Source organism: Pseudophryne corroboree, chromosome 8 (genome assembly GCF_028390025.1).
Source record: "Pseudophryne corroboree isolate aPseCor3 chromosome 8, aPseCor3.hap2, whole genome shotgun sequence".
NCBI classification, from domain to species: Eukaryota; Metazoa; Chordata; class Amphibia; order Anura; family Myobatrachidae; genus Pseudophryne; species Pseudophryne corroboree.
The window spans coordinates 41436851-41459352 of NC_086451.1; positions in this window are offsets into that span (position 1 = coordinate 41436851).

Below are 22502 nucleotides of genomic sequence, written 5' to 3' on the forward strand. Positions count from 1 at the left end.
AAGTAGGTTTAGGCTGCAATTAGTTTTAGTGTTAGGCTGCAGTTAGAGTTAGTGTAAGGCTGCAGTTAGTTTTAGTGTTAGGCTGCAGTTAGTTTTAGTGTTAGGCTGCCTGTTAGAGTTCGTGTAAGGCTGTAATTAGGGTTAGTGTTAGGCTGCAGTTAGAAGTAGGTTTATGCTGCAGTTAGAGTTAGTGTTAGACTGCAGTTAGGATTAGTGTTAGGCTGCAGTTGAAGTAGTTTTAGGCTGCAGTTAGAGTTAGTGATAGGCTGCAGTTAGTTTTAGTGTTAGGCTGCCTGTTAGAGTTAGTGTAAGGCTGTAATTAGGGTTAGTGTTAGGCTGCAGTTAGAAGTAGGTTTATGCTGCAGTTAGTGTTAGGCTGCAGTTAGGATTAGTGTTAGGCTGCAGTTAGAAGTAGTTTTAGGCTGCAGTTACAGTTAGTGATAGGCTGCAGTTTTGGTTAGTGAAAGGCTGTAATTAGGGTTAGTGTTAGGCTGCAGTTAGGATTAGTGTTAGGCTGCAGTTAGAAGTAGGTTTAGGCTGCAGTTAGAGTTAGTGTAAGGCTGTAATTAGGGTTAGTTTTAGGCTGCAGTTAGGGTTAGTGTTAGGCTGCCGTTAGAAGTAGGTTTAGGCTGCAGTTAGAGTTAGTGTTAGGCTGCAGTTAGTTTTAGTGTTAGGTCAGAGTTAGTGTAAGGCTGCAGTTAGTTTTAGTGTTAGACTGCAGTTAGGTTTACTGTTAGGCTGCAGTTAGAGTTAGTGTTAGGCTGCAGTTAGTTTTAGTGTTAGGCTGCAGTTAAAGTTAGTGTAAGGCTGCAGTTAGTTTTAGTTTTAGGCTGCAGTTAGGGTTAGTGTTAGGCTGCCGTTAGAAGTAGGTTTAGGCTGCAGTTAGGGTTAGTGTAAGGCTGAAATTAGGGTTAGTGTTAGGCTGCAGTTAAAGTTAGTGTAAGGCTGCAGTTTGTTTTAGTGTTAGGCTGCAGTTAGGGTTAGTGTTAGGCTGCGGTTAGAGTTAAATGAAAACTGAGTGGGAAACCACATTGTAGAAATGCAGACTGTCAACATTCAGGCAATGCTGACATCATGTTACTGTCAGCATTGTGAATGCCGACATTCAGACTAGGGATGGCCATTGCAAAACCATCAATCCAATGTCAGCACGTGCACGCTCAGCACAGAGATGCTCCAGGAGGGGGTGGGTGAATGTGTGTGTGCACACAGAGAAGTAGTGTTACAGACAGGGGCGTCACACAGTTTCCCCCCTTCCCCCCTCTGTATCCCAGCCTTCCTCAGCATCCCCTCCAGTCATATACTAACTTGTGTATACCCTCCATTCTATACTTTTTAAAAGCTACGATGGACCCATCAGAGAGCTTGATAATGGATTTGCCAAGGGCTAACCAATTAGCCCCAATGCCGGCACTTATTAGGGATTATGCTTCACATGCTTCGGGCACGCGAAGCATAATCTGCGATAAGTGCCCATTTTATCTGCTTTTTGCCGGACCTATGTTTTTTTTTCATGCAAGCTAATTGGATAGGGGTAACAAAATATATATACATTTTTTTGCAGCTGAAGCACTGTTGGGGCTAATTGAATACCCCCCAAAGTTTGTGATTGTAGTGGTAATGTCATTATGACAGTAATATTTACTATTATTGCTATTGTATACCTTGCATAATTATGAAATGGTTTTATTAAATTACATCTGTGCTTTTCACCCACATCTTTTAGTAATCAGCCAGCTTTGCTTATTTGTGCTATTCTGGGTTACTGGGATATAATTGCAACCAATCACAAGAGTACAATGATTGGCTACAATCAGGGAACCAGTAATAAACAGCTCTGATTATATCAAAATATTGCTGAAAAGCACAGATGGTATAAAAAAAAAAGTGTAAAACAATGGATTTCCCTAAATATGCAGTTGTATTTAATGGATATAGTTAAGCTCAAGGTGACCTGTTTGGGGGCCCAGAGCATAGACAACGCCTCTCTGCTTTTATATGAATGTAACTAGGTTACATAACTGGACCCTCATGGGATGAATCCTATTTATGTCTTACTAATGAGTCTACAAAAAAATCCCTTAGTGGCAAGTATTCAAACTGCTGATAGTGATTAGAATATTCTAAGGCATTGTTTATCATTCCACCGCACAAATCACTGCATGTCCCCAACCATCAGTTCTTCCAAAGTTTTCCAAAAATTCTATGTAGTTAATAAAAAAAAAAAAAAAGTGCATTTCCGGAGAAAAAAATAAACATGTTCCTAAAATGTACTTGATACACAGTGTGTTTCAGAGTATCTGATATCTGGGAGCAAAAATGCAGCCGGATAACGTCATGTTTGTGTGGCTTCCTACTGGCATACTTTCACAAGTCTCAAACATAGAAACATAGAATTTGTCGGCAGATAAGAACCACTTGGCCCATCTAGTCTGCCCCCTTTTTTTTTTTTTTTTATCGCTAACCTTAATTGGTCCTTATTTCTTTGTAAGGATATCCTTATGTCTATCCCATGCATGTTTAAATTGCTCTACTGTCTTAGCCTCTACCACCTCTGATGGGAGGCTATTCCACTTGTCCACTACCCTTTCTGTGAAGTAATTTTTCCGCAAATTTCCCCTGAACCTCCCCCCCTCCAGTCTCAGTGCATGTCCTCGTGTCCTATTGCTTCTCTTCATTTGGAGAATGTTTCCCTCCTGGACTTTGTTAAAACCCTTGATATATTTGAAAGTTTCTATCATGTCCCCCCTTTCCCTTCTCTGCTCCAAACTATACATATTGAGATTTCTTAGTCTTTCTGGGTATGTTTTGTAGTGTAGGCCATGCACCATTTTAGTTGCCCTCCTTTGTACAGTTTCTAATGTATTAATATCCTTTTGAAGATATGGCCTCCAGAATCTCCTATATATTTGCCCAAGTCTGTGACTCTGTGCCCGTAACGCTGGGCGGAGTCACAGGCACAGATCTGGCCAGGAACAGTCCCCTCCCTCTCTCCGTCCAGTCCCCTCCCCATCTCCGCCCAGTCCCCTGTCTCCCTTCTCCCCGTACACTCTCTGGTGACACCGCAGCCGCTGACTGTGACCGGAACTCACACTACCCGCCTCACAGAGTAGTGGCTGCTGCAGAGTTCAGGGGGACATGCTGAGCACTGGCAGCTACTCTCGCTCCCTCTCCCACCCGCGGCATCCACCTGTCACTTACCCGCGGTCGCAGGTGAAAAGGGGGCGTGGCTTCGCGTCCCAACCCCCGTTTTCGGCACAACACGCCCCCCCTCCCACCCGCGGCAACCACCCGCATCTGCCCCCCACCCGCGGCATCCACCCGTCACTTACCCGCGGTCGCGGGCGAAAATGGGGCGTGGCTTCGCGGAAGGGGGCGTGACTTCGCGTCCCGACCCCCGTTTTCGGCACAACTCGCCCCCCCTCCCACCCGCGGCAACCACCCGCATCTGCCTCCCACCCGCGGCATCCACCCGTCACTTACCCGCTTCGAAAAGGGGGCGTGGCTTCGCGGAAGGGGGTGTGGCTTCGCGTCCCGACCCCCCGTTTTCGGCACATTGTGGGTTGGGGCAGTGCTGGCTTCTGCACTGTGACAGGAGCCGGCACTTTGGTGTCACCCCTCAGAGGGTAACACCCGATGGCGGCCCGCACCCACGTTGTGGCGCCACTGCTCCCGCCCCCACCCGTAGCACAAACACCCGCCGCATCCACCCACCACCCGCGGCACTCCCGTACCCTCCCCCACCCAGAGCACAAACACCCGCGCCACCCACCCGCGGAACTCCCGCCCCCTCCCCCACCGGTAGCACCAACACCCGAGGCAAACCAACCGCATTCGCCCCCCACCCGCGGCACTCCCACCCGCAGCACCAACACCCACGACACCCACCGCATCCACCCACCACCCGTGGCACTCCACCCTCTCCCCCACCCGCAGCACCAACACCCGCACCACCCGTGGCACTCCGCCCCCTCCCCCACCCACAGCACCAACACCCGCTGGCCCCCCCTGCGGCACCCAACGCATCCCCCACATCCGCGGCACTCACGCCCCCACCCGTAGCTCCCACACCTGCAGCACCCCCCGCCCCTCCCCCACCCACTGCAACCCTGCCCCTCCCCCATACCCACCTCTCCCCCCTGCTGCACCCTTCACCCAACCCGCACCACCACAACTGCCCCATCCTGCACCCACCCCTCCTGCACCCACCCCTCCCCCACCCGCACCACCTCCCCAACCCTCGGAACCCCAGCAGCTGCCTCCCACCACCCAACTGCACCACCACTGCTCCAGCCCCTGCCCCCCCTCCGCACCTGTCCCCCACCCACAGCACCTCCCCCACCCCCATCATCTACAGACACCTCCCCCACCCCCAGCACTTCTACAAACCATCACCCAACCTCCCCCTCTGCAACCCCAACTCCCCCTACATCGCCCCTCCCCCACACACAGCACCTCCAGACCCCCTCCTTCATCCACAGCCTCCTGCACCTGCCCCTCCACCACCAGCATCTACAGACCCCATCCACACCCCCTCCCGCCCCCCCCAACCCACCCGCAGCATCCTCACACCCGCTCCTTCCCCACCGCCGCACCACCTCCCCTGCCCCTCCCCTACCCGCCGCAGCTGCACCAACCGCCCTACCCCAACTGCGGTATCCCTGCACCGGCACCCTCCCCACCCACTGCAGCAGCACACCTGGCCCACTACAACCGCCGTAACCCCACACCCACCATTCACTCATCCACAGCGCCCACGGACCCCCTCCCCCATCCGTGCCATCCCCGCACCCGCCCCTCCCCTAGCTACCGCACATCCACATCACCTACCCCATCCAGATCACGTACCCCACCCGCAACACCCCCGCCACTCCCACAACCACAGCACCTACCCGCCCGCATTATCTACAGGCACCCTCCACATCTGCGGACCTCCCACACCTGCCCCTCCCCCACCCGCAACACCTCTGGACCACCACCCGAACCACCTCCGGACTCCCTCCCCCATCCACAGCTCCCCCGCATCCACCCCTCCCCCATCCACAACATCTACATCCCCCATCCGTGCCATCCCACACCTCCCCCACCCACAGCACTTCTGAAACCCATCACCTAAGCTCACCCCACCTGCACCTCCAAACGCACACCCCTACATCGCCCCTCCCACACACACATCACCTCCATACCCCCTCCTTCATCCACAGTCCCCCTCCCCCACCCCTCCCCCACCAACAGCAACTACACTCCCCATCCGCGCCCCCTCTACACCTCCCCCTCCCCCACCCACAGGACCTCTGCACCCTTTACGCCATCCATGCCCCTGCACCCACCCCTCCGCCACCCACAACACCTCTGGACCCCCTCCCACACCCAACCCTCCACCACACGTAGCACCTCGAATCACCATCCACAGCCGCTACAAGTGATTCCCACGGATAGGAACCTCACTGAACCCACCCCCTTTCCAAACCCCCCAAACTTTTGTGAGTATAGTTGCTTCCAATGGACATTGGATTAATTAGAAACACTAATACTGTGGCCATTATGTGTATAAGCAACACTGCTACCTGTGCCCATTGTGTATAAGTGGTGCTGCTACCTGTGCACACTGTGTGTATAAGCGGCTCTGCTACCTGTGGTCACTGTGTGTATAAGCGGCTTTGCTACCTGTGGGTATTGTGTGTATAAGCCGCTCTGCTACCTGTGGGTATTGTGTGTACACGTGGCTCTGCTACCTGTGCCCATTGTGTGTATAAGCACCTCTGCTACCTGTGGGCACTGTGTATAAGCGCCTATGCTACCTGGGGGTATTGTGTGTATAAGCGGCTCAGCTAGCTGTGGGCACTGTGTGTATAAGCGTCTCTGCCCCCTGTGGGTATTGTGTGTATAAGCGGTTCTGCTACCTGTGGGTAATGTGTGTACATGTGGCTCTGCTACCTGTGCCCATTGTGTGTATAAGCCCCTCTGCTACCTGTGGTCACTGTGTGTATAAGCGCCTCTGCCCCTGTGGGTATTGTGTGTATAAGCGGTTCTGCTACCTGTGGGTAATGTGTGTATAAGTGTCTCTGCTACCTGTGGGTATTGTGTGTATAAGCGGTTCTGCTACCTGTGGGTATTGTGTGTATAAGCGGCTCTGCTACCTGTGGGCATTGTGTGTATAAGCGGCTCTGCTACCTGTGGCCACTGTGTGTATAAGCGCCTCTGCTACCTGTGGGTATTGTGTGTATAAGCGGCTCTGCTACCTGTGGCCATTGTGTATATAAGCGGCTCTGCTACCTGTGGGTATTGTGTGTATAAGCGCCTCTGCTACCTGTGGGCACTGTGTGTATAAGCCCCTCTGCTACCTGTGGGCACTGTGTGTATAAGCGCCTCTGCCCCCTGTGGGTATTGTGTGTATAAGCGGCTCTGCTACCTGTGGGCACTGTGTGTATAAGCGCCTCTGCCCCCTGTGGGTATTGTGTGTATAAGCGGTTCTGCTACCTGTGGGTATTGTGTGTATAAGCGGTTCTGCTACCTGTGGGTATTGTGTGTATAAGCGGCTCTGCTATCTGTGGGCACTGTGTGTATAAGCGCCTCTGCCCCCTGTGGGTATTGTGTGTATAAGCGGTTCTGCTACCTGTGGGTATTGTGTGTATAAGCGGTTCTGCTACCTGTGAGTATTGTGTGTATAAGCGGCTCTGCTATCTGTGGGCACTGTGTGTATAAGCGCCTCTGCCCCCTGTGGGTATTGTGTGTATAAGCGGTTCTGCTACCTGTGGGTATTGTGTGTATAAGCGGTTCTGCTACCTGTGAGTATTGTGTGTATAAGCGGCTCTGCTATCTGTGGGCACTGTGTGTATAAGCGCCTCTGCCCCCTGTGGGTATTGTGTGTATAAGCGGCTCTGCTACCTGTGGCCACTGTGTGTATAAGCGGCTCTGCTACCTGTGGCCATTCTGTGTATAAGCGGTTCTGCTACCTGTGGGTATTGAGTGTATAAGCGGCTCTGCTACCTGTGGCCATTGTGTATATAAGCGGCTCTGCTACCTGTGGCCACAGCACCTTCGTATCTTATCTACAGTGCATTGCTGTTACTCATCTGGTACTTCATAATGCAGACACTAGCAATATATACTACACTCTACACTATGTTATTCATTGTGCCCTGCGGCCACTCTGCACGCCCTCACAAAGGCCTACGCCCCCTTGACAATCGCACGCCCTCCCCCCTTACAATATTTACCCACTGCCATAAAAAAAAACCAGGTAATACTCCATATAATAACAATTATAGCACAGCTGAAGCCCGTGCAGGGGATAATGGATCGTAGCCCCTTGCAACGGTATTTTCTGTCTAACACCTTCCCTCTCTTTATCCTCTCCCTACCACCCTGCCTCTCCCTATCCTTTACCGATCGCACAGCGTTTCTGTACATTCCCTTTCTCTCCCCCTACGCCTCTCTATCTTATCTCAACCGGAACCCATTTCTGTATGCCCTCTATACTTCCCTGCGTTTCTGATTCTGTTATCTACCGCCCTGCGTATGTTCAAAGGCGTGCAGAGGTTAACGGGGCGTAGCCCCTAACGACGGTGTGAAGAGCGCCTGTAGGGCGCGATTAATCACCTAGTTGAACACAGTATTCTAGATGAGGCCGTACCAATGACCTATACAGTGGCATTATTACTTCTTTCTTTCTGCTGCTGATTCCTCTCCCAATGCAGCCAAGCATCTGACTAGCCTTCCTCATTGCTCAGTAACCAAGTCCTCCCGAAGGACACAATCTGTGACCCTTCAACCCTTGTCTTTCTTTAAATCCTAACATTGCTTGTTTATACAGCGTTTGATGGTACTGGGTGTCGGCAGGAGTATTTGTGTGACCCTAGTCTGAGAGTGTGTACTGTCCAGGGATGGAGAGATACATTATAATTCTTATCATTATTTTTATATTTTATTTATAAGGTGCATAATCAGTGTTTTTGCACCTGGGCTACAGACGGGATGCTGTCAGGATGCCGGCGATTAGAATCCTGGCAGTCTGACAATCAAAATTCTGACGGATCCTGGTGTAAAGTATTGGGGTTAGAGTTAGGGACTAGGGGAGAGATTATGGTTAGGCTTTTGGGGGGGCCGACACCACACGATTAGGGTTAGGCAGTGGCGCCGAGAGGGGGGGAGAGGGTACAAATTACCCGGGCCCAGGTCTGATGGAGGGGCCCAGTGGGGGCCCCCGGGCAGTGGCGTAACTAGAATTTTTTCTCCCCCAAGCCCAAAAAATCTTCGGAGCCCCCCCCCAATCCCCCATAATTGCCACTATCAAAGGGTTAAAAATGCGCGCGCCACAAAAAGGGGGCGTGGCTTCGTTGGAATATGCATGGCTTCGCATAAAGGGGCGTGGCATTGCAGGAAAAGATTACCTTATACCCCAGTTTTGCCAAATATACCCCCCCCAGTGACACATATGCCCCCAGTTCCAGATATTCCCCCACAGTGCCCCCAGTGCCAGATATTCCCCCACAGTGCCAAATATAGCCCCCCTCCCCCCATATGTGTCAGGTACACATATACCCCCCTCAGTGCCACATATGCTCCCTCAGTGCCCCCCCGCTGTGTTGGAGGGACACGGAGGGCACAGCGCGCGCCTCTCCCGTGTCCCTCCTGCGTCTCCGGCGGGTCTAATAAAGGAAGTGCCGGTTCGTGAGCCAATCAGAGCCCACGAACGGCACTTCCTTTATTGGACCCGCCGGAGACGCAGGAGGGACACGGGAGAGGCGCGCGCTGTGCCCTCCATGTCCCTCCAACACAGCACAGCACAGCTCGTCCGCATGTCAATCTGCTCTAAATCAGTGGCGACGCCCCCGCAGCCCCTCGCCCCCAAGCCATCGCGAGGACTGCGGGGGCAGTAGTTACGCCAGTGCCCCCGGGCTTCCTCCCCCTTTCTCTGGCAGCAGCAGCTTATCTCCTCAGCCCAGCACACGCTGCTGTGTGCTGGGCTGGAGTGTAGCCATAGTGGCAGTTAAAATACTATTCTTTTGGTATTTTTCTAAGGATGCCTGGCCACACCTCCTGTGATTAGGCCACACCCCCTGAAAAGTACCTGGGCCCAGCCAGGCGCTTGAGTGCCCTGGGGTTAGGCTGTACAGATGGTGTAATGGTTAGCATTACCGCCTCACAGCACTGAGGTCATGGGTTCGATTCCCACCGTGGCCCTGATGTCAGGCTCCGGAGCCTTACCTCCGGCGGGTGCTCTTGCGGGTTACCATCCCGCTGGTTGACGCGGCTGCGGCGGCAGGGAGCTGCTGGCGGCGGGTCCTCCTGGATGTATGTGCGGTTGCCAAGGGCCGGGGGTCTGGAGAGCCAGGCGCTGTGGCGGGGATCGCTACGGTAAGGTCCTCTAGTGGTGACACAGTATAGTATAGAGACAGAAGCTGGCTAAAACTGTGTGCTAACAGCTAAGTATGTCTCCTGTGCTGGGGGCAGCCATGTTGGAGACCAGAGCATTACCAATTAAGTTCACAATCTGTGTCCAGCCAATCCTGCGTGTTCTCCCCTTACAAAAGGGGGCTGGCTGAGAGGGAGAGTGCCAGTGCTTCAAGTTACCTCCTTGTGAAATGTTCTCCAGCTCTGTGCTCCCAGGTTACTTCTGGTTCCCTGGTCCTGGTTGCTCTCATCTATCGGTTACCTAAACGCTGCTGCAGTCCTGCTGTCTAAGGGGGTCATTCTAACCCGTTCACTCGCTGCTTTCTGTCGCAGCCTAGCAAACGGGTCCCTACTGCACCGTAGCAGGGCTGCGATCGCCTCTGCCTGATTGACAGGCAGAGGCGATCGCTGGGCGGGAGGGGGAGGAACGGCGGTGTTTGGCTGCCGTTTCGTGGCTGGACCAAACGGGGGGCGGGCCGCAGCGGCTGCGTGACGTCACACGCAGCCGCTGCGGGCCGGGGAGCGATGAGTAGCTCCCGGCCAGCATGCTAAAGCTGCGCTGGCCGGGAGCTACTCTTGAAGTGCAAAGGCATCGCCGCTGTGCGATGCCTTTGCTCTTCTGCGGGGGGGGCGGCACTGACATGCGGGGCCCCCCCGCATTTCAGTGTGAATTATCATAGCTGTGCTAAATTCGGAATGACCCCCTAAGTCCGTTGCCACTCGTGGAAGCGCTCACGGGGTCCCAGGTCGTAGAGGAGCTCCAGGTGCTAACGGCGGTTCCTGCAGACATCTTCATTTCTTCAAAGTCCAAGTTCTTCAGCCTCGTCTTTCAATCACAAACCACAGTCTTTATTTCTTCAAAGTCCAAGTTCTTCAGCTTCGTCTTTCAATCACAAACCACAGTCTTCATTTCTTCAAAGTCCAAGTTCTTCAGCCTCGTCTTTCAATCACAAACAACAGTCTTCATTTCTTCAAAGTCCAAGTACTTCAGCCTTGTCTTTTAATCATAAAACACAGTCTTCAGTTCTTCTTTACCGGAGTTCTTCAGCTTCACTCTTCAAGTCATTTAACCATAGACTCTAATTCTTCCAGTTTCTTCTATTTCTCCAATATTCGTGTACAGCCTGATTATTCATTATAACTACAGTTATCTTCCTACGAAGTCCTCCTTTTCTTTACGCCCTCCGGCCAATGTTAACACTTAGTTTGGCTTCCACCCCATGAGGAGGAATTACATTCAGCCACCTCGTTTACTCTCCTCACAGGTAGCTGTCCCTTCAGCCAAAACTCGCTTGTCGGAACCCCAACTTACGCCGAGCGTGACACCTAACTGTGTGGAGTCTGTATATTCTCCCCGTACTTGCGTGAGTTTCCTCCGTGTACTCCGGTTTCCTCCCACAATCCAAAAATATACTGGTAGGTCAATTGGCTCCCAACAAAATTAACCCTAGCGTGTATGTGTCTGTGTGCACATGTGATAGGGAATATAGGCCCTCATTCTGAGTTGATCGCAGCAGCAAGAAAGTTAGCAATTGGGCAAAACCATGAGCACTGCAGGAGGGGTAGATATAACATGTGCAGAGAGAGTTAGATTTGGGTGGGGTGTGTTCAATCTGCAATCTAATTTGCAGTGTAAAAATAAAGCAGCCAGTATTTACCCTGCACAGAAACAAAATAACCCACCCAAATCTAACTCTCTCTGCACATGATATATCTGCTTCCCCTGCAGTGCACATGGTTTTGCCCAACTGCTAACTAAATTCCTGCTGCGATCAACTTGGAATTACCCCCATAGAGTGTAAGCTCCACTGGGGCAGGGACTGATGTGAATGGGCAAAATATTCTCTGTACAGCACTGCGGAATATGTGTGCGCTATATAAATAACTGGTAATAAATAAATAAATAAATAAATAATAATAAATTAATTAGGCTGTGGGAGGGATGGGTATTGTTATGGTTAAAACGCTCACCGGAATCCGCCAGGATTCTGATTGTCAGGATGCTGCTTTTGGCCACCAGGATTACGATACCATCCCGCCCAGACTGCTTTGACTTTATCAGGTTTGTCAACAACAAGTTCTTACAATACTAAATCCAGGCCCTTTTTAAAAAAATCCTATTTTGCAGTTGGCCTGACAAATACAAGGGCCAATATGACCGCGGGGCATGCTGGAACATATGGTTCTACCAGAGCTGGAGAGCCACATGATGCCTATGACTGTCCATTTACTATGAACTATTTGTTCTTCGTTGTTAGACATGCTTAGCTGCGGCTGGTGCTTTGGATGGGTTCCGGTATGAATGGTCGACCATGTTATGGTCGACAGTCATTAGGTCGACCACTATTGGTCGACATTGACATGGTCGACATGGTCACATGGTCGACACATGAAAATGATCAACACATAAATGGTCAACACATGGAAAGGTCGACATGAGTTTTTTTACTTTTTTGGTGTCGTTTTTTGCGTAAAGTGACTGGGAACCCCACTTAGTGCACCGCGTCCCCTTGCATGGCTCGCTTCGCTTGGCCTGGCACAGATTACCGTTCCAATCATAGTCCAGGTGGATCGTAAAGTATGGAAAAGTTCCCCAAAAGAAAAAAAAGATTAAAAAAATCACGTCGACCTTTTCACGTGTTGACCTTTCACGTGTCGACCATTTTCACGTGTCGACCATGTGTCAATGTCGACAATGTCAATGTCGACCAATAGTGGTCGACCTAATGACTGTTGACCATAACATGGTTGACCATGTGAACGGATACCCTTTGGATGGCTGGGTGGGGGTCTATAATTGTGCACATGCAGAGGATCACGGTGGTCATTCCGAGTTGTTCGCTCGGTAAATTTTTTCGCATCGCAGCGATTTTCCGCTAAGTGCGCATGCGCAATGTCCGCACTGCGACTGCGCCAAGTAAATTTGCTATGCAGTTAGGTATTTTACTCACGGCTTTTTCTTCGTTCAGGCGATCGTAATGTGATTGACAGGAAGTGGGTGTTTCTGGGCGGAAACTGGTCGTTTTATGGGCGTGTGGGGAAAAACGCTACCGTTTCTGGGAAAAAAGCGGGAGTGGCTGGAGAAACGGAGGAGTGTCTGGGCGAACGCTGGGTGTGTTTGTGACGTCAAACCAGGAACGACAAGCACTGAACTGATCGCAGATGCCGAGTAAGTCTGGAGCTACTCTTAAACTGCTAAGAGGTGTGTAATCGCAATTTTGAGAATCTTTCGTTCGCAATTTTAAGAAGCTAAGATTCACTCCCAGTAGGCGGCGGCTTAGCGTGTGCAAAGCTGCTAAAAGCAGCTTGCGAGCGAACAACTCGGAATGAGGGCCCACAATCCTACAAATGTGTATAAATGAGCAAGCTAATTGGCTTCTAGAGACTGTGTTGACTGCAGCCTGTAGAAGTTGATAAGGGCTTCTGTAACAGCAGGTGATTGGCTTCCCATAGGAACTTGTCTCTTCTACGGCAGTCGCAGGGGGAAAAGACATCTCCCCGGTTTGCAGGTAGAGCCTTCAATGGGAATTCACTGCCACTGCTAAGCAATCCCAGTGATTGTCTGATTTTACTTGGGGGTGGGTGCAGGTAATGTCTGCCATTGGACATGCTTATTATCAGAAGTGGTTTTGGGAGGCCTGGCCATACACCTTTTCACAAAACGTCACATTGCAAGATGCAGGACTAATGATAAGTAGTAGGTATTGTGAACAAGTAAGTTTAATAGTAGAAGTGCTATTGCTTGTTCTTTCTAGAGGGCTACATTTTATAGATCCAACATAAACTGTTTACTCAGACTGTCCCTAGTAGACTGATGTCATACAACTTACATAGTTTCCAAGATTCCAGCACAGTGTTTCATGATAGTTTGCTGCTGAGAAGACTCAGCTGAGTGGATAATGAACATTCATAGGACACTTCAACCAGAGACGGCCCTGACCAATTTGGCGCCCTAGGCTAGATGTAGTCTGGTGCCCCAAAGCCTGTGGCAGCTTTTTGAAAAAATGGGCCATGTCCTCATGGATGGGGTGTGATCTCACAGAAGGGCGTGGCCTTGTGGTGTGCTTTTCTTCCCCCATTGTGTTGTGCTCCCCATCCAACACAACCTCATCCCCCCTTGTTCCACTGCAGCCCACACAGCCTCATCCCCCCCTTGTGTCTCTCCAGCCCACACAGCCTCATCCCCCCTTGTGTCTCTCCAGTCCACACGGCTTCATCCCCCCTTGTGTCTATTCCAGCCCACACAGGCTCATCCCCCCCTTGTGTCTCTCCAGCCCACACAGCCTCATCCCCCCTTGAGTCTCTCCAGCCCACACAGCCTCACCCCCCCTTGTGTCTCTCCAGCCCACACAGCCTCATCCCCCCTTGTGTCTCTCCAGTCCACACGGCCTCATCCCCCCTTGTGTCTATTCCAGCCCACACAGGCTCATCCCCCCTTGTGTCTCTCCAGTCCACACAGCCTCACCCCCCCCCCCTTGTGTCTCTCCAGTCCACACAGCCTCACCCCCCCTTGTGTCTCTCCAGCCCACACAGCCTCGTCCTCCTTGTGTCTCTCCAGCCCACACAGGCTCATCCCCCTTGTGTCTCTCCAGCCCACACAGCCTCATCCCCCCTTGTGTCTCTCCAGTCCACACAGCCTCACCCCCCTTGTGTCTCTCCAGCCCACACAGCCTCACCCCCCTTGTGTCTCTCCAGCCCACACAGTGTCATCCCCCCTTGTGTCTCTCCAGCCCACACAGCCTCATCCCCCCTTGTGTCTCTTCAGCCCACACAGCCTCATCCCCCCTTGTCTCTCCAGCCCACACAGCCTTACCCCCCCCTAGTGTCTCTCCAGCCCACACAGCCTCACCCTTCCCCCTTGTGTCCCTCCAGCCCACACAGCCTCACCCCCCTTGTGTCTCGCCAGCCCACATAGGCTCATCCCCCCAAGAACCAAGAATACAAGAATCAAGAGTCTTGGGGGGAGATTTATCAAAGCTTGGGGACAGATAAAGCAGAGAGAGATAAAGTACCAAACAATCAGCTCCTAACTGCCATGTTACAGGCTGTGTTTGAAAAATCGGCTGATTGGTTGGCATTTTGGGGGTCATTCCGAGTTGATCGCTAGCTGCAGTTGTTCGCTGCGTAGCGATCAGTGAAAAAAACGGCTAATCTGCGCATGCGTATGCACCGCAATGTGCACGTGCGTCGTAAGGGTACGAAGTCCATCGTGGTTTTGCACTGGTTCTAGCGACTATTCCAATCGCACAGCCGAACGCAAGGAGATTGGCAGGAAGTGGGAGTTTCTGGGTGTCAACTGACCGTTTTCTGGGAGTGTTTGGAAAAACGCAGGCGTGGCCGGGCGTTTGCTGGGCGGGAATCTGACGTCATTACTGCGTCACTCGTCGCAGCAATCATCGCACAGGATAAGTAACTACAGGGCTGGTCTTGTTCTACACAAAATATGTTTGCAGTCGCTCTGCTGCACAGGCGTTCGCACTCCTGCAAAGCGAAAACACACTCCCCCGTGGGCGGCGACTATGCGTTTGCACGGCTGCTAAAAACTGCTAGCGAGCGATCAACTCGGAATGACCGCCTTTATCTCTCTCCACATTCTCTCTCTCCAGGCTTTTATAAATCTCCCCTGCAGTCTGTAAAATGACAGTTGGGAGCTGACTGGTTGGTACTTTATCTCTCTCCAAGCTCTGAGAAAACTTCCCCTTGCTCTTAATAAATTGTGGCTTATGTGAGGCCTTAACCTACATATCAGGTAGCAGCATTAACAAACTAGAAGTGCACAACAACCTTCCCTTTCATTTTATGGGCAGGAAATTTGCAAAAGGCTATTGCATTACAGCTCAGACTGGGGAGAACGCTGCTCTGGGTGTCCCTCTTGGAGAGTGAAACACTGTATCCCTGGTAGTTAGTAATCCAATCTCTCCAGGGGACCTGTGTGACCTGCCAGGGTGGTGCTCAATAAATTGCCTGTCACTTGTCACTCAGTACAACACCCCGGAGGTAGAGGAGCTCAGTCTGCTGTGGAGGGTGATACAGTGTAAAGTAATGTGTTAATAAGAAAGATCTAGTTCCCGCTCGCCTCTTTATCTGGCTGCGCTCATTGTGTATTTATATTTGGGGTAATCATTTAATGAGTTTTGATGTCTGGGACATTATCAACAATGGCAAAAGATAGGAATCTGACACAAATCCATCCAGCACATAAATCTTCTAAGGCAATCACCTTTCCCCCACTTTACCGAGCCGGTAATGGGGTCATACACTTCTGGGCTCGGCCATATAACGTATTAAAAGAAAGAGGGAAATGTAAAGTCAAAATATAATGAAACAATAATATTACAGGCGCAATGTAATAAGACCATGTGGAATGATCTGAGTGATCTGAAATACATGTGCAGTGTGCGCAGTCCAGTCCTGACTGCCAAATGGGGGGAAATGAAGCAGGCTGCGAGCACAGAACTGCGGTGAAACGCGCAACACTGCGACAACAACAAATGAACCAGATTCTAGTTTTGACACTCTTATCTGTCAGCGTCTCTCTGATCTAGTGATTTATGCCTTCCACTTTCCTGCTCTGCTATGATATTCCCCTACCCCCCGATATTCCCTTACTCTCTGATATTCCCCTACACCCAATATTCCCCTACGTCCTTATATCCCCTACCTCCTGATATTCCCCTACCTCCTGATATCCCCCTACTCCCGATATTCCCTTACTCTTTGATATTCCCCTACACCCAATATTCCCCTACCTCCTTATATCCCCTACCCCCTGATATTCCCCTACCTCCTGATATCCCCCTACTCCCGATATTCCCTTACTCTCTGATATTCCCCTACACCCAATATTCCCCTACGTCCTTATATCCCCTACCTCCTGATATTCCCCTACCTCCTGATATCCCCCTACTCCCGATATTCCCTTACTCTTTGATATTCCCCTACACCCAATATTCCCCTACCTCCTTATATCCCCTACCCCCTGATATTCCCCTACCTCCTGATATCCCCCTACTCCCGATATTCCCTTACTCTCTGATATTCCCCTACACCCAATATTCCCCTACGTCCTTATATCCCCTACCTCCTGATATTCCCCTACCTCCTGATATCCCCCTACTCCCGATATTCCCTTACTCTTTGATATTCCCCTACACCCAATATTCCCCTACCTCCTTATATCCCCTACCCCCTGATATTCCCCTACCTCCTGATATCCCCCTACTCCCGATATTCCCTTACTCTCTGATATTCCCCTACACCCAATATTCCCCTACCTCCTTATATCCCCTACCCCCTGATATTCCCCTACCTCCTGATATCCCCCTAGTCCCTGATATTCCCCTATCCCTGATATCCCCCTACTCCCGATATTCCCTTACTCTCTGATATTCCCCTACACCCAATATTCCCCTACCTCCTGATATCCCCCTACCTCCTGATTATCTCCTACTCCCTGATATTCCCCTATCCCTGATATCCCCCTACTCCTGATATTCCTCTACCTCCTTATATCCCCTACCTCCTGATATCCCCCTACCTCCTGATTATCTCCTACTCCCTGATATTCCCCTACCCCCCGATATTCCCTTACTCTCTGATATTCCCCTATCCCCAATATCCCCCTACCTCCTGATATCCCCCTACCTCCTGATATCCCCCTACCTCCTGATATCCCCTACCACCTGATATCCCCTACCTCCTGATATCCCCCTACACCCTGATATTGCCCTACACCCTGATATTCCCCTACCCCCAATATTGCCCTACAACCCGATATTCCCTTACTCACTGATATTCCTCTACCCCCTGATATTCCCCTACTCCCCAATATCCCCCTACTCCCTGATATCCCCCTACCCCAATATTCCTCTACACCCTGATATTCCCCTACACTCTGATATACCCCTACACCCTGATATGCCCCTACACCCCCCCTCTTAATATTCCCCTACCCCAATATTCCCCTACTCTCTGATATACCCCTACACCCTGATATACCCCTACACCCCCTCCTGATATTCCCCTACCCCCAATATTCCCCTACTCCCTGATATCCCCCTACCCCAATATTCCTCTACACCCTGATATTCCCCTACACTCTGATATTCCCCTACACCCTGATAAACCCATACACCCCCCCCCCCCTTCCCCTCCTGATATTCCCCTACTCTCTGATATTCCCCTACCTTCTGATATTTCCAGGGATACTGAGAGGGGGGTAGGAAGGCTACTGATTACCTGGTCCTAGGCTTGCCTGGGGGTCCTGGAGGGGGGCCAAGGCAGCTATGCAGGAGATGGAATGCCCCCTTCTAGACCAATGCCACCATGAAGCACAGTATTTTAAGTCCAAGTTTTAACAAGTAGGTGTGGTCACACCTTTGCTTTTGGCCACGCCCCTTCTATCACACAGGCCCGCCATATGTCTCGTCTGCCCTGGATATTCCCCTATCCTTTGATGTTATCTTATCTCCTGATATTCTCGTACCCCTGATATTCCCATATCCCCTCAGCAAAGGAACTGGATACAAGGCACAAAGAACACCAGTGAGCCAACAAGGTATCAGGGCTGGCATAGGGACTGGAGTTCTGGCAGCCTGGGAAATCCCATTCTGCGGATGCGCCAGGAGGCTCGTGTGCAATTGGCAAGGAAAATTTGATGCCGTCATTCAAAAATGCAAAGGATGGAAAAAATAAGCCACTCCCACCTCCGTTTCTCTTCTTCAGGACAGACCTGACATTTCAAAATATATAAATTCAGCAGAAATGTAAAAGCGGGATGATACATAAAGCTTTTTTTAATGCTGTATTTCAGCTTTCTATTTACATAGACCAAAAAATGTTTTTCTTTGTTACTTACACACCACCGCAAGATGACAAGAAAAAAGAAGAGGAAGAAAAGTTTTTTCGTTTTCTTTCTTGATACATGTTTATATCTTCTTTTGTGTTCCTGACAAATATGTATTCTTATGTCACAATATTTTGATTTTCCAATCTGTTTTATTGTTAAGGGGGGTACACACTCGGTGATTTTTGGCTAAAAAATAAACGATAATAACATTTATGTCGTTATCATTTCTTTTTAGCCTGAAATCGTTCAGTGTGTATGGGGGTGATATTGGTAAACGATACATGATGCACGCTCCCGCACGTTCGTTCAGCGTTCACCAATATTGAGCTGACATGCAGCTCAACACGTCAATGGGGCTAATTCAGATCCGATCGCTAGGGTGCGTTTTTTGCATCCCTGCGATCAGGTAGTCGCCGCCTACAGGGGGACGGGGAAATCGCTGTGCAGGGGTGCGATCGCAGGTGCAGGAGAGCTGCACAAATAGAAGTTTGATCAGTCTCTGCACAGCCCAGGGCTTACTCTTCCAGTGTAATGATTGGTGCCGGAGCTGACGTCAGAGTCCCTCCCTCCAAACGCCTGGTCCCTCCCGCGTTTCTCTGGACACTCCTTAAAAACGGTAAATTGCCACCCACAAACGGCCTCTTCCTGTCAGTCACCTTGCGATCGCCTGTGCGATCGCTTTTCTCGCACCATCACGTCGCTGCCCGGCGCTCCCCGGCGCTGCGGACCGACGCGTTTGCGCATTGCGGTGCATATGCATGTGCAGTTCAGACCTGATCGCAGGCTGTACGAAAACGCAACCTAGCGATCAGGTCTGAATTAGGCCCCATGTCGGGTTGAGCTGCATGTTCGGGAATGCCGGCAGTGAGGTCACTGAACGTTATCGTTGAATGATAACATTTAGCGTGTACGCGCTATATCGTTGAACGCTATATCGTTCAACGATATAGTCAGTCACCACCAGCATTTAAACATCGGGTAATCTGTACCCGCCTTAACTCTGTATTCCAATCTGTGGGTCAAAGCTTTCCTTCAGTGGTATATGTGGACAGAGCCCTGATATTATATAACGCCGCTGATATCTGGAGAGTTGGGAGGTTTGCACCACTGATTAATCATAAGACAGGAGACTGCAAGGATTTCAGTACAACACTGTCTCCCATACAGAATTCAATTCTATTTCCATTCAGGCACCATAAGATCAAACTTTTTCATTCTCTGGCTTTTTTGACTCGAATATGATGTAAAAACTTAAAAAGGAACATAACACTTGTTTTCATTCATATCCACTAATTAATTATAGGATGATTTGTAAATGGTGATTATTAACTTTTTTGGCGTTTCTGATGGGGAAAAAAAGGGTCCGTTTAAGTTGTTTTAAGGTTATGACAAAGATTGCTTGTGTAACGGAGAATTTAACTGAGATGTTTCAATTCCATTTGAAACGATAAGAAACATAAAAGACAGAGACATGGGTCATTCAGATGGCAGATAGAGATAGCCGCACTTTGTATCTTTCCTCCCACATAATCAAAACATTACAAAAAGATTGTAAGGGCGGATAGTGGCCAACAACAATAGTGATAAAAAGGAACACTATGTGGAGTCCGTGGGTTGTATGTAGATGTGGCCATGTTTATGGCAAAATTCACACACTATGGCCCTCATTCCGAGTTGTTCGCTCGTTGCCGAATTTCGCTATATTGCGATTAGTCGCTTTATGCGCATGCGCAATGTTCTCAGAGCGCATGCGCTTAGTTATTTTACTCAAAAGTTAGGTATTTTACTCACGGCATTATGAGGATTTTTCTTCGTTCTGGTGATCGGAGTGTGATTGACAGGAAGTGGGTGTTTCTGGGCGGAAACTGGCCGTTTTATGGGTGTGTGTGGAAAAGCGCTGCCGTTTCTGGGAAAAACACGGGAGTGACTGGAGAAATGGGGGAGTGTCTGGGCGAACGCTGGGTATGTTTGTGACGTCAAACCAGGAACGAAACTGACTGAACTGATCGCAGTGGCAGAGTAAGTGTCGAGCTACTCAGAAACTGCTAAGAAGTGTCTATTCGCAATTTTGAGAATCTTTCGTTCGCAATTCTGCTATGCTAAGATACACTCCCAGAGGGCGGCGGCTTAGCGTGTGCAAAGCTGCTAAAAGCAGCTAGCGAGTGAACAACTCGGAATGAGGGCCTATAGACCAGGCATTCCCAACCGCGGTCCTCAAGGCACACCAACAGTGCAGGTTTTAGTGATATCCAGGCTTCAGCACAGATGGTTAAATCAAAATAACTGAGGTACTAATTAAGTCACCAGTGTTCAAGCATAGATATCACTAAAACCAGGACTGTTAGTGTGCCTTGAGGACCGCGGTTGGGAAACACTGCTATAGACATTAACTATTTAAATGTAATTCACCCACTTAAGAGAATATATTAAAAAAAGAAGCATATCTTACATGCGTTCTTGCTGAATACAAAAAACACTTGTGGACTCTGCGTAGGACTAGACTAGAGTACAGTTTGTGAAATAAGAGTTAATAACTAACTATGATGTTAACCTGTTGTATAATGAGAGCAATCTCAGTAAGCAACTTTTTGTTTTCGTTGCAATACTGATGACTATGGTCTGGGCCACCGAGAGCGAGGACGGGCCCAGGTACTGGAGTGGGCGTGACTAAATACTGGAGGTGTGGCCAACAAACCCCCCACCATGAGCTGCAAACTGTAAAGGAAGACATTTGTCCACATCAGCAACTGAGCCAGGCCACTTTGCGTGGCGCTGCAATGGAGAACATTTTCCCATCTCAGCAGTGCCGCAAAGGGGGACAATGTCACCCGCAGCAACTGATCTTAACCCCCCCGCTGGGCCCGTCCAACAAGCCCGGACCTGGGTAATTAGTACACCCCCCTCAAGCCCACCCCCCCTCCTCACCGGGCTCATCAGGGAAATGCATTGGCAGGGGCCTGCTGATGGGGTATAATCAGCCATTGAGTAGGTGTGGTCATCAACAAGAACACAGGTTCTCAAACTCAGTCCTCAGGACCCCACACAGTGCATGTTTTGCAGGTCTCCTCACAGAAACGCAAGTGAAATAATTAGCTCCACCTGTGGACCTTTTAAAATGTGTCAGTGAGTAATTAATACACCTGTGCAGCTGCTGGGTTACCTGCAAAACATGCACTGTGTGGGGTCCTGAGGACCGAGTTTGAGAACCCCTGAACTAGAGGGTCTGTTTTCTTTCCAGGGGGTGTGTATTTTTTTTTTTTTTTTTAGGCCCCATTGCCCTAAGGAATAAAACTCTGGGCCGAACAGACTGGTTCTATGTTAAGTTATGACGGGAGATCCATGTCCTGCATGTTACCCTGTTCTGTTGTGACCATCCCAGCTTGCCGTAGCTGAGTGCTGGATGTGGATTTTGTACGTCTGTTCCAGGGCCATCTTAATGTATAGGCACACTGGGCAGATGATTTTAGGGGCTTTTGAGCAGGGGCAGATTGGTGACTCTGGAGCTTTTTGGGAAGCAGGTAGATAATCCTGCCCTGCCACTGTGATCAGAACAGCGAAGCAGCATTCTCTGCCTGTCTCCCTGCCTGCAGCCAGACAGACAGTGAATGCTGATTGGTGGATGGCTGGAGCTATCCACCAATCAGAGTGCTGACAGCCATACACTGTATGTGGAAAGAGGTGGGGGATCACAGGACGGGATGTTATGATTTTTTTAAATGTATTCCTGTGAATGGGTGGGTGGGGGCCCCATGGGTGGGTGGGGGCCCCAGTGCATTGCTTTGCCCGGGACCTACAATGCTGTTAAGGTGGCCCTGGTCTGTCTCCTATATTATCGATAGCCAGCCCAGGCTATGAGAAATTACGCTCATTTCCCTTTTGGGGGAAGGGGAGAGAGTCAGTTTTTTATACTCATCTTTTTCTTTCTTCGTATTTTTAAACCTCCAACTACAATAGTAAGAAACCTTGAATTATCATTTTAAAGAGTCCTATTGATTTAGTAATTACCTAGAGTCATCCAACAATGACTTTCCCTTAGACCTGCTAATAAAGAACATCCTTCGACAATGTGTTATTATTATTGTGGTCTTGTTCTGGTTCGTAGGGTCTGAGTTCTTTCTCTTTCAGGGTCAGCAAAACGCTTGGAAGATAGACATCAATACAACTGCCAGTACAAACCACCGCCTGATGAGAGTACCACAAATGGAAAATTATATAGAGCCTAATTCAGACCTGATCGGCTGCTGTGCATTTTCGCACA